We start from the raw sequence: 13554 nt of genomic DNA on the forward strand, positions 1-13554 counted from the left end.
ATTGTTATATCCTCTTACTGAATTGGCATCTTCATTTTTTGTTTTGTTTTGTTTTTTTGTTTGTTTGTTTTTTGAGCCTGGCTCTGTCGCCCAGGCTGGAGTGCAGTGGCGCGATCTCCGCTCACTGCAAGCTCCCCCTCCCAGGTTATGCCATTCTCCTGCCTCAGCCTCTGGAGCAGCTGGGACTACGGGCGCCTGCCACCACGCCCGGCTAATTTTTGTATTTTTAGTAGAGACGGGATTTCACCGTGTTGGCCAGGAAGGTCTCGATCTGCTAGCCTCATGATCCGTCCGCCTCGGCCTCCCAAAGTGCTGGGATTACAGGCGTGAGCCACCGCGCCCGGCCGGCATCTTTATTGTTATACAGTGACCTTCTTTGTCTCTCTCTACAGTTTTTGACTTTAATCTAATTTATATAAGTCTAGCCTTTCCTGTTCTTTTTCCATTCCTGTTCATTTTCATGTTGTTGCTGATGTCCCGCTCTGGTTTGAGATCTTCTTTGCCTGAGTAAAAGAGAAGTCCCCAGATTTAATGCACTGGGTTTGCTAGCTTCAACTCCACTTTCAGTCTCAGACTACCCCCTCAGGGATTTTTCTTCCTACAGGCAGTCAGGATGCCTCCTAGGGATTGAGGCAAGAATAGGATTCCTGCAAAGGACACCAAAATGGGAGAGAAGCTAGCTCTCTGCCTTGATCTCACATTTTACAGAGGAAACTGTGAACCAAGGGGGACTTTTCTTTTTTTCTTTTCTTCCTTTTTTTTGGTGGTGGGGGGGAGCAGGGGGATGGAGTCTCACTCTGTCACCCAGGCTGGAGTGCAGTGGCGCAATCTGGGCTCACTGCAACATCTGCCTCCCAGGTTCAAGTAATTCTCCTGTCTCAGCTTCCCGAGTTGCTGGGATTATAGGGGCACACCACCACGCCCGGCTAATTTTTGTATTTTTAGTAGAGAGGGGGTTTCACCATATTGGTCAGGCTGGTCTCAAACTCCTGACCTCAGGTGATCCACCTGCCTCGGCCTACCAAAGTGCTGGGATTATAGGTGTGAGCCACCGCGCCCAGTCAAGGGGGACTTTTCTACATGGTGCCTAGCAGCCTTGGGTTGGGGAGTCATGGAGAGAGAAGTCCATTAGTCTTTCTAGCTGCTCATACTTTTTCACTTCCTTATAGCCCCATGGATAGTCACAGTCTCAATGTTCAGTTCTGGAATATTGCTTCTAGTAATCTTGTCTCTACACAGCTGTTTTTACTTTTCTTTGAGGTAAAGTCAGATCACTTCTGCTATACCATGTTGGTGATATCACTCTCCCTTTGCCTATTTTTTAAAAATTGGGTTATTTGTCTGTTTATTGTTCAGTTTTAAGAGTTATTTGTTTTTATTGGATATTAGAAGTTTTTAGATAATTGATTTGGAAATATTTCCTCCCATTCTGTAAGTTGGCTTTTCAAGTTCTGAATTGTGTACTTTGATGCAAAAAGTTTTTAATTTCAGGGAAGTCCAATTTGTTTTTTCTTTTGTCATTGCTGCTTTTGGTGGTATAGCTAATAAATCACTGCCAAATCTAAAGTTGTGAAGATGTATCCCTATAGTTTCCCTGAAGGTTTTATAGCTTTAGCTCTTATATTTAGAAATTTGATATATTTTGAGTTAATTTTTGCATATAATGTGAGGTAGAGGTCTAAATTCATCCTTTTGCATGTAGATAACCAGTTGTCTAAGTACTATTTGTTAAAGACTCTATTAACTACTCATAAAATGACCTTAATAACTTTGTCACAAATGAATTGACCACAGTGTCTGAGTTTATTTCCAGACTCTCCATCTTTTCCATTAAGCACTGTGTGTATTCTTATTTGATTATCACACTGCTTTGATTACTCCAGCTTTCCTAATAAGTTTTGAAATCCAGAAGTGTGAGTCTTCTACCTTGGTTTTTCTTATTCAGAGTTTACATTGATTATTCAGATCTCTTGCAATTCAATAGGATCTTTAGGATTTGTGTTCCTTTTTTACAAAAAAAATGCTCATTGGATAACAATAAGGATTACATTAAATCTATAGATCTCTATGGGTAGTATTGCCATGTTAAAAATATTTAGTCTTCAGACCCATTACCACAGGATGTTCTTTATTAAAATTTAGGTTATCTTTAACTTCTCCATTATTTTGTGATTTTCAGTGTTCAAGACTTTCATCTATTTAGTTAATTATTGTCTTGAAATTATGATTCATTTTGATGCTATTGTAAATGGAATTGCTTTCTTAATTGAATTTTCAGATTATTCATTGCTAGTGTACACAACTACAACTGATTTTTCCAAGTTAATGTTCTGTCCTGCAGTTGCTTGCTGGATCTTGTTCACTACCTCTAATACTGTTTTTCTGGGTTTTTAAGCTTTTTTTTTGTTTTTTTGACTGGAGTCTTGCTCTGTCGCCCAGACTGGAGTACAATGGCACGATTCTGGCTCACTGCAACCTCTGCCTCCTGGGTTCAAACGATTCTCCCACCTCAGCCTCCCGAGTAGCTGGAATTACAGGCACCCGCCATCATGCCCGGGTAATTTTTGTATTTTTGTAGAGACGGGGTTTCACCATGTTGGCCAGGCTGGTCTTGAACTCCTGATCTTAGGTGATTCACATGCCTCAGCCTCCCGAAGCGCTGGGATTACAGGTGTGAGTCACTGCGCCTGGCAGCATTTTTTATAAGATCACTGTATTTGTGAAGAGAAATAATTTCCATTTTTTCTTTTCAACTGGGATATTTTTTATATATCTTCATTGCCTGATGACCCCAGCTAGATTTTAAGTATAATGTTTAAGAGAAGCGGCAAAAGTGGGCATTTTTCTCCTGTTCATGATTTTAGGAGCAAAGTTTTCAGTCTTTACCTCTTGACTATATTATTAGCTGTAGGTTTTAATAAATGCCCCATATATCGTGCTGAGAAAATGATCTTCTAATTATATATTATAGATTGTTTTGAGTTGCTTTTCTGGAGAGATGGACTACAGAAAGTGTCTACTGCACCATTGTCATTGATGTCACTTTTGCTACCTGTTTTTGAATTTGTAGGAACACTCATCCTTCTTCAAAATGTGCCTGACACAATAGTCACATATGAAAAAGTAGTTACAGATAGATAGGCAATGAGCACGGCAGGAAAGGGCTCTCCCTGACCCAGTAGGAATGTCACATGATGGTTCGGCAATGATCACATTGCCCCTCTAAAAACGATAATTTGGTAGCCTGGGAGAGACAATCTCCTGATGATCCACATCTGTTAATATTAAAAGTACGAATTGAATGCAGGCCACAGGGAGAAGCAGCTTCTTGGGCATGCGTATTAAGACACAAAATGGCGAAATATGATGTTCCGGGTACATGCCACCAGGAAAAAGAAAAAAGCCTCAGATGGGCATGTGTATAACTCCCTAAACACACTGCACAGTGCTCAATTCCAAAGGGTAAGGAGAGCACTGCGCATGCGGAAAGCTCACCCTAAAGGAAGAATCATGAGCAAGAGGTAAGCCTATAAGGTCCCATGATCAAGGTTAAAAGGTCTTTTTGTTCTCTTGGCCATTCAGGCACCCACTTGGATCTCTTCCAAGGGTTCTTTCTTTCTTTTCTTTCCTGTTCTAAAGCCTGTTAAATAAACTTCCACTCCTGCTCTGAATCTTGCCTCAGTCTCTTTTCCTGCTTTATGCCCCTCAGTGAAGTTCTTTCTTCTGAGGCGCCAGGACTGAAGTTCCTCTGGACCTATATGGATATGCCGCCTGTTACTCGGGGTAACTCGGTTCACTGCCACCGCTAACAAAGTGAGATCATGGGTAATGCTACCTCCCACAGACAAGCACTTTTAAAATGTGGATTAATTTTCAATCCTTTTCACTCCTTTTGTTTCCCATCCCTTTATGTGTAACAACTCCACTAAATAAATAAATAAATAAATAGAATGGCCGGGCACAGTGGCTTACGCCTGTAATCCAGCACATTGGGAGGCCAAAACGGGATGATCACCTGAGGTCAGGAGTTCAAGACCAGCTTGGCCCACATGGTGAAACCCCGTCTCTACTAAAAATACAAAAATTAGCCGAACTTGGTGGAACCCACCTTTAGTCCCAGTTGTTCGGGAGGCTGAGACAAGAGAATCCCTTCAACCTGGGAGACGGAGGATGCAGTGAGCTGAGATCGTGCCGCTGCACTCCAGGCTGGGCGACAGAGCAAGACTCCATCTAAAAAAACAAAACCAAAAAACAACTCTACTAGAAGATGTAAAACTTTAGGTCCTTTCAGTCTTTAGACAACTAGATGCCCTTGAGACTATCAGCAAACATACTGGCTCCTGCTTTATCACACCTGGAACAGGCCTGTCTTTGGTGTTCTCATACTGCTGCAACAAAGGACTGTGATACAGTAACACTGCCTGAAAGCCTGCTAACTCTTGCTCCAAGGGACAGGACAGAACACACACACCCATCCCCCCTACACACAGCATCTAATGTCTCAGAAAATCCCTGAAGAATATGTAATGCATGGGAACATGCTGTGTTCTGGTGTTAAATGTTGAGACCATGAGATGAAACTGAGTGATCTCGATAGGAACTGAACTTAGGGACTATGAGGATCACGCCATGTGGAGCATATAGGCCAGGGAGTTATGACTGCTACCTGGTCCTTACTCTGTGGCTCATGCCAAATTGTTGACTACAAACAACACTTGAGGCTAGAACATGAAGAACTCCTAGTTTTCTGGGAGGGAAACCAGGTCAAAGACCATCAGGATTTGTAAATTGTTTGCCAAAGATCTCTTCCTAGTTTCAAATAATTTTTTCCTTATTGCACTTTTATCCACCAAGTTTATCACCTGAAGGAGACAATTTGATGCCATGGAACTTGCTGGACTGTAACTGTGTAAAGTAAATCCTATCCAGATGGAACTTGCTGGACTGTAACTGTGTGAAGTAAATCCTATCCAGATAGACACAGTGAGGAGTATATTTAATTTCTGAAAGAACAAGATTCCTGAGGAGCATGGGTAGTTCAGGCCTCATTTTGTTTTCAGATGGACAGAAAAAAAGCAAAAATTCAACAGTAAGACAAGGTTGCACCAAACAGGACAAATCTCCATGCAGCCAGATTTGGTGGCGCCTTTTTCCTCTGAGTGGCGTTTTTTCAGACATAAAAGGCGGGGGAAGAGTGCGCCAAGATAGGGCTTCCATGAAAAATGTGAATCACTACTGCCACCGTGAGGAAATTGTTTAAAGACGGAATCCGCCATCACACACTCCTTCCCAGGAAGCTATGGGGGAAGGTCTCAATTGGGCCGAGGTGGAAGAGGATTGGGCTCCAGACTAGGTCTTGTTGCCTTCTCCTCTCAGGTCATAAGAGAGCTCTGGACATTGACGGTATCTTGGTGTAGAAACTGGACAGTAAGGGGCTTGGAGTGAGGCAGCGGCTGCCAGGCGGCCCCGGCACAGGAAGTCGGGAGCGGGGCCTCGGTTCCTCCTGGTTTGGGCAGGACAGCAGGAACCCACTCAAAGTCGAATTCTTGCTCTTGTGGGAATCTGTCTCCTGTTCCTGCCCCTTAGAGCAAGAGCTGGCGGGCTTTCCCATGGTGTCATCTTGCTGCAGGTCTTTGGGTCTCTTGCGGCATCAGTATCCGCCCACAATTGACAGGGTTCCTCCAAGGGAAATTTACAGGATTTGCTTTCCTTCACTATCCAGGTTCTATACCAAGACACCGCCAAAGTCCAAATCTCTTTTAAGGCGTTAGACGAGAAGGCAAGGAGGATCAGCATGGATCCCAGGCCTTTTCTACCTCCCCACAGACCAGACCTTCTCCAACAGGTAGTCCTCAGGGGAAGGACGTTGACGTGGCGTAGGGTGTCTTTAAACTATCACCTTACGATGGCACTAGTGCTCTAGATGTGCCAAGATGTGTCTTGGATTCCCTCTGCTCCCACCCTCCCTGTCTGAAAAAACGCCACCCAGACACAAAGGCACAAGAAAATATGGCTGCCTTGTTTTTTGCCCAGTTTGGAGTCATCTGGTCTTACTGTGGCACTTTTGTTTCCCATCTGAAATCAAACCAAGGCCTAAACCACCCACCCTCATCGGGAATCTTACTCCTTCAGAAACTTAAAATCTTCCTAACCTAGTCTATATGATTATGAATTACCTCAGACTTACAGGTCCAGTAGTCTCCATGGCATCAAACTGCCTCCTCAGGGGATAAATTTGGGGATGAGGGCACAAGGATAAAACTGCTAGAACCTCAGAGGAGATCTTCTCCAGCAAACAAGTTACAGACCTTGGTGGTCTCTGATCTGGCTCCCCTTCCCGACAACCAGGAAGTTCTTCATGTTCTAGCGCATGTGTTGCATTGTAGGCAACAATTTGGCAAGAACCATGGAGGAGGAACCAGAAAGCTGTCATTGCTACATGCCATATGTGCTCCACATGGCATGATACTCATACTACATATGTTCAGTTCCTGTCGAGGTTACTCAGAGTTTCATCTCATGGTCTCATCATTTAACATCAAAACACAGCATGATCCCATGACACTACATATTCTTCAGGTATTTCCTGAGACTTTAAGCGGTGTGTCTGTTTGTGTGTGTGTGTGTGTGTGTGTCTTTTTAAAAATAATTTGTATTTTAGATATAAGTCTTATAGTATTCTCCTACTGGTTAATTAAAGAATAATGCTTGACAAAGATTGAGAAAAATCAATGTACTAATAAAGATGAAAAGCACTACGATACAATTTGTCAAGGCAAAAACATTTGGATTATTTCCATATATAAAATATATATATGGAGTATTTCCATATATATAAAATATATATATAGAGTAGAGTATTTCCATATATATAAAATATATATATGGAGTATTTCCATATATATAAAATATATATATGGAGTATTTCCATATATATATAATATATATATGGAGTATTTCCATATATATATAATATACATATGGAGTATTTCCATATATATATAATATACATATGGAGTATTTCCATATATATAGAAATATATACATATATATACACATAGAGAAATATATACATATATATATATATATATACACACACACATACACTTTTTCTCTTTGGGGGGAGCGAAACTTTTTCTGTCACCCAGGCTACAGTGCAATGGCGCAGCCTCGGCTCATTGCAACCTCCAGGTTCAAGCAAATCTCCTGCCTCAGTCTCCTTAGTAGCTGGTATTACAAGCGCAGGCCACCAGACCTGATTAATTGTTCTGCATTTTTAGTAGACATGGGGTTTCGCCATGTTGGCCAGGCTGGTCTCGAACTCCTGACCTCAAGGCATCCAAAATCCTTAGCCTCCCAAAGTCCTGGGATTACAAGTGTGACCCACTGTACCCAGCTATAGATACATTCCTAATTTCATGCAAATAATAAATCTGTATTGAAATTGGGTTACACTCTACATTGTGGTTTGGAGCAGATCACGTGTATATTTTAACAAAGCTTTCAGGAGCATGAATTCATTTAAATATCATCAATACTAAGTGTTGTTTTCAACATTTCAAGCCTTCAATGTAAATGAAGGAAAATCTGAAAAATATATGTTCAAAAACATTCCTTTAGAAAAGTAGACAGTATTTATTTATTTATAATTTTTTTTTTTGAGATGGAGTTTCGCTCTTGTTGCCCAGGCTGGAGTGCAATGGCTTGATCTCGGCTCACCGCAACTTCTGCCTCCCAGGTTCAAGCGATTCTCCTGCCTCAGCCTCCCAAGTAGCTGGGATTACAGGCATGCGCCACCAGGCCCAGCTAAATTTGTATTTTTATTAGAGACGGGGTTTCTCCATGTTGGTCAGGCTGGTCTCAAACTCCCGACCTCAGGTGATCTGCCCACCTCGGCCTCCCTAAGTGCTGGGATTACAGGCGTGAGCCACTGCACCTGGCCAATTTTTTGTTTAAATTATAACAGATGCATCACAATGTGCATTTTGGCTCTCTAGAATACATATTTGACTACATGTTTGGTTTAAGGTTCTGACATGTTAGAAGTAGAGTAACATACACTTTACTTTGTCATTTATCTTACCGTGTGGTAGGTTTAATCCTCAAGGTTCTATAATTTTTCTTTTCTCCCTAAATCAGAGGCAGGGAATGGCTGTTTATGAGGCCACAGAGAATGCAATTAAGATCTTGTGATGGGCCAGGCACGGTGGCCCATGCCTGTAATCCCAGCGCTTTGCGAGGCCAAGGCAGGTGGATCACAAGGTCAGGAGTTCGAGACCAGCCTGGCCAATATGGTGAAAACCCCGTCTCTACTGAAAATACAAAAATTAGCTGTGTGTGGTGGCGCATGCCTGTAATCCCAGCTACTTGGGAGGCAGAGGCAGGAGAGTTGGTTGAACCCGGGAGGCGGAGGTTGCAGTGAGCTGAGATCATGCCAGTGCACTCTAGCCTGGGTGACAGAAGGTGACTCCGCCTCAAAAAAAAAATGTGAAGGATAAAGGGACTATCTGGTGTAGATGAATGACATGTATCCAACCTAAATGGGAATGATAGGCTCATTGCCCCTCCACACTACCTTTCATTGCAGAATAAACCAATCAACCTCCTTGTCACTACCACTGGAACTTGGCTAGGTGTGATTTCCTTTCCAGGCTTCCATCGACTGCCCAGGCACATAGCCTCTTTATTAAAGATAGTTAGCAAGGGATGAATAAAAGACCACTTAGCCTAAAGAATTCTAGGATTGGCACCACCAGCCTTTCTACCTTCAGATATGAGGTACTGTTCCATAGGTAGGTCTGTATTCTTCCATGAAAATGGTCGAGTCAAACTATTCCTCCATAGGAGGCAGTTTAGCAGATGTCTAAGTCTATTTTAGGTGAAATACTCTGGGGAGGTAAGATATCCTTTTTGTCCTTTCCAGGAACAAGGATCATGGAGAAATGCTTCCCCTAGCGTCTCCAAGGCATTCATGCATGCCAATAGTATCTATGTCTGCAGATCATCACTCAACTCAACAAAACCAGCTAGAGAGAGAGCTAGACACAGTCAAAGATGTCAAAAAAGCCAGGCTACCCTAGAATGCCTTACCCTGGAATGCCTGCCTGAATCCTCAGAGGCCAGGAGAGGTCATACGTGAACAAGCTCTTGAAGCACTGTAATGTCACAGTGCAGAACCAGACTAACATTAATTCCTTTCATTAAGAATTCAGATACTGAAATAATAAATTCTGAGGAAGAATGTCATGAGGAATAAGTCACCCATACAATTTTAGCCACTCTTATTGATTCCTCAATTATGAGTCATAGAGTTTCTGGAGGTCTCCACACCAAAGGTTGTATGTCTTCATCAGGAAATAGCTTTGAAGCTGATACAGAAAATACTAGCTAGGATGAGGTAAATAATGATTTGCTCAGGCCTAAACAATGCCATCCTTCTCAGGGACATCCAACAGAAGAGAGCTACCTATGTGGCCTCCTTGACAGAAATGAGATGTCATCGGGGTCCCATTATGACAAAAGACTTTCTCCTGAACTTATAAAGTCACAGAAGCTGCTGGCTTGTGCGCTCAGATAATTGCTTAGGCCTTCCATCACATTCTTGGCCTTCATCCACTTCAGCAAATCGGCTCTGCTAAAAGATGATCTGGCCCACATAGGCAGATCCTCACTCCTCTATAGAGGTCCCTCTAGTTGTAATTTTTGTGTATCGAGGACCACGTGAATGACACTGGCTTCAGATAGATTGTCCCTGGAACTGTCCTGTCCATTGCAATCTAACGATGCTGCTATAAATGTCACAGCTGCATAACACAGGGACAGCCAGATTGCCTAAAACTCCCAAGGGCATATTCATAACATAAATGCCCCAGGGGTCTGCACTTGGCTGTGTCATCTTCTAGTCTTGTCCCCACTATGAGGAAACTGAGGCCCTGTCCTCTATTTCCTGTACCCGGAGTTCCTGGAAACATTTGGCTTAGTCCTGGTCCCTCACTCAGCAGATACTTCACTAAGACTTTGCATTTGTCTATTGCTTCTGCTAGGCCTCAGAGAAAAGGGTAGGAATGCCAACTTGTGTCTTGGATGGCTTTTCCTTCCGCAACTGCTAGGGCTTACATGCAGGAAACGCTCACGGCTTTGGACGCTATGAAACTATTTCCGCACGATGGCAGTATTGTACGAGAAAAGCCAACTAACTTTGCTCCAGGAGCTCTTCTCCCGCCCATCACGTTTCAAAAAAAAGGCCAAGAAGAGACAAAGACACCAGAAACTATGGCTACCTAACATTTTGCTACATTTGCGTAATGGTATTCCACTTTTGGCTTCTGCTGGATATTAAACTGAGGTGTAATCCACTCACCCTCATCAAGCATCTCCTCTTTTCAAGAACTCAGTTTCCGCTCAACCAAGTCTTCCCATTTCTACTCTTCTTCACTCAGCATTGTTTCTGCAGTGTTCTATTATGATATCAAATTGTCTTGTCGTATTGGGGACCGATCTCAGGGATCCATGTCTAAAGAGAAAGGAAAAAAAACATGTTGACATCTGAGGTCTTGGAGGACAGCAAATCTGGGCACCAGGCCATGTGTTTCTTCTCCTGACTCCCTATCCAGGTTCCCTGGGAGGTTTACTCCATGTTCAGACCTAGTCAGTAGGCCTTGTATGTTGAGAGGGAGGTCGCTATTTAGTGGGGCTCTAACATAAGAGTCCAGATAGCTCTCAAGCTTGACAGACACACACAACCCTACTTGAATGTACACAAATACAGGAATGACTATAAATGCTAATCAGATGGATCCCAGGATTTTGTCTTACAGTTTCATTATATAACAGTGTAACACAAACATTTTCCTGGGTCATTAAACTGCAATGGCTTACAACTATGTCCTATGAGTTTGCTGTGTATGTGTGTTACTGTTTATCAGTTAGGAATCAGTCCTGTATTTTCACATTAGTAACAAAGAGGTGGGATTCGCAAAGAAGCTAAAAAAATGTGGTGATCAAGAGAAAAGCAATGCCATACAACTGTGTATTAAACACTGAAGGCTGGGCGCGGTGGTTCACACCTATAATCCCAGCACTTTGGGAGGCCAAGGCAGGCGGATCACTTGAGGTCAGGAGATCGAGACCAGCCTGACCAACATGGCGAAACCTCGCCTTTACTAAAAATATAAAAATTAGCTGGGCGTGGTGTCACATGCCTATAATCTCAGCTACTGGGGAGGCTGAGACAGGAGAATCGCTTGAACCGGGAGGTGGAGGTTGCAGTGAGCAAAGATCGCACCATTGCACTCCAGGCTGGGCAACAAGAGCGAGAATCCGTCTCAAAAAATAAAAATAAAAAACACTGATACCCTTTTTCGTATTTGCTCCCACTTTCAATACATAGATAAAAGTTCTATATATACAGTCAAACAGTCAAACACCACAGTAAATTTACATTTAAATTGGATTCAGGCCAGGAGCAGTGGCTCATGCCTGTAATCCCAACATTTTGGGAGGCCGAGTCGGGCGGATCACTTGAGGTCAGGAGTTTGAGACCAGCCTGGGCACCATGTTGAAATGCCGTGTCTACTGAAAATACAAAAATAAGCCAGGTGTGGTGGCGAGTACCTATAATCCCACCTACTCGGAAGGTTAAGGCAGGAGAATCGCTTGAATCCGGGAGGCCAAGGTTGCAGTGAACTGACATCACACCACTGCACTCCCACCTGGGCAACGGAGGGAGGGCCTGTCTCAGAAAAAAAAAAAAAAAAAAAAATTGGATTTAGCTATGTATTGTAAAGTAAAAATTTTCATTCTAAAATTTGGTTCCTGACTAATTTTTGACATTGTCATATAAAATTTGCAATTTCTATATTTTAGACAATAAATTATTTGCAAAGAACTTCGTGATTATACTAGTCATTAAAAAATAAGTTGTTTGCTCTTTTTAATCTAAAAATGTGTTTATATGTATATAAACACATAAATATTTACATATCATATAAATATGTATATTATACATACTTATACCTCTGAAAATTAGGATTTTAAAATTATTCTTGAGATTTTAGCTCTAATTCTTACCTTCAAATTTTATCTTTAAAAACTCAAAAGAAGCAAAACAACATTCAATACATGATAATTGAATTAGGCATCTCTCACATTCAGTCACTTAGATGTGAACCCTAAGAAAACTGTAAGATGGATGTATTCACACCACTCACATGCAGCTACAATGTTTCATTAATGTCTGTTTATATAACTATGAATTAAAGATATGAATTTGTTGGCCAAAAATATCATATTCAAACATATACTCACTATAACACTGACCATGATTTGAAATATATGCCATTGGCTGGGTGTGGTGGCTCGCGACTGTAATCCCAACATTTTGAGAGGCTAAGGCAGGAGGATTGCTTGAGCCCGGGAGTTTGAGACCATCTCGGGCAATTTAGTGAGACCCTGTCTCTACAAAAAATACAAAATATACCTGTGCATGGTGGCATGCACCTGTGGGCCCAGCTACACAGGAGGTGGAGGTGAGAGGATCACCGGAGCCCAGGGAGGTCGTGGCTGCTGTGAGCCACGATCATGCCACTGCACTCCAGCCTGGATGACAGGGCGAGACCCTGTCTAAAAATATATATATATGGCATTTTAAAATCTGTATATGCATATAAACAGATATGAATACATACAGTCCCACACACATTTTACATTCAATATAATTGGATTCATACTGTTTGCAATTTTGTACAAAATCTTCAGCATCACCTTATAATCTTTGAATATATCCATATCAATATATACTTTTGAGTGCTTGAGTTTTTTTATATTTTACTCTAGAAAAACTTTAAGAAATTACAAGCAGAAAACATATGGTAGGTCAAACCTAGTGAGAAGAAGTAATCACTTTTAAAATATCTATGCTATGTATTATGATCTCTTTCCTATGCACATATAATATGTACATTTATAAACTAATGTTCAAATTCCCCTGTAGTATAATCATTGAAACAAGTTTTCTTCACTGATAACTTGAGTACTTTTCAAATATAATTAATTATTCTTGGAAATAATGATAGGTTTAAAAATATTGGCACTTTTTGAAACTGTGTTGGTAAAATTCATGTAACATAAAAATAACCATTAAAATGTTCAAATTTGGTGGCATTTGGTACATTCACAATGCAGTGCAAGCACTACCTCTGTGTAGTGGCAAATAATTTTCATTACCACAAAAGAAAACCGTGAACTCATTAAGCAGTCATTCCCCATTCCACTCTCTGCCCAGCTCCTAGCAAACACTAATCTACTTTCCCTCACTACTGATCATCACAATAAGTAGCCTTTTTTTCTTTCTTCTTTCACTTAGCATGTTTTCAAATTTCATCCATGTTGTAATATATGTCAGTACTTCATTTCATTTTGTAGCTGAATAATATCCATATGTATATATCACATTTTGTTTATCCATTCATCAAATGATGGATGTTTGCTTATGTTCACCTTTTGGGTATTGTTAATAAATATATACAGTGAGTATATAAAAGTACTTGTTTGAGT

General features: G+C 41.5%; 1 long non-coding RNA gene across 1 annotated transcript in view; it reads right to left on the reverse strand.

Moving 5' to 3' along the window:
• The window catches only part of LOC103785380 (uncharacterized), a 106160-nt gene that overhangs the window by 84897 nt on the left and 7709 nt on the right, over positions 1 to 13554 (reverse strand). Inside the window, exons 2-3 of the long non-coding RNA XR_008622754.1 lie at positions 10361 to 10513; positions 4109 to 4230 (exon numbers count right to left, since the gene is read on the reverse strand). This is a non-coding gene — a long non-coding RNA (uncharacterized LOC103785380). The remainder of the gene's footprint in view (positions 1 to 4108; positions 4231 to 10360; positions 10514 to 13554) is intronic.

Source organism: Pan paniscus, chromosome X (genome assembly GCF_029289425.2).
Source record: "Pan paniscus chromosome X, NHGRI_mPanPan1-v2.0_pri, whole genome shotgun sequence".
NCBI classification, from domain to species: Eukaryota; Metazoa; Chordata; class Mammalia; order Primates; family Hominidae; genus Pan; species Pan paniscus.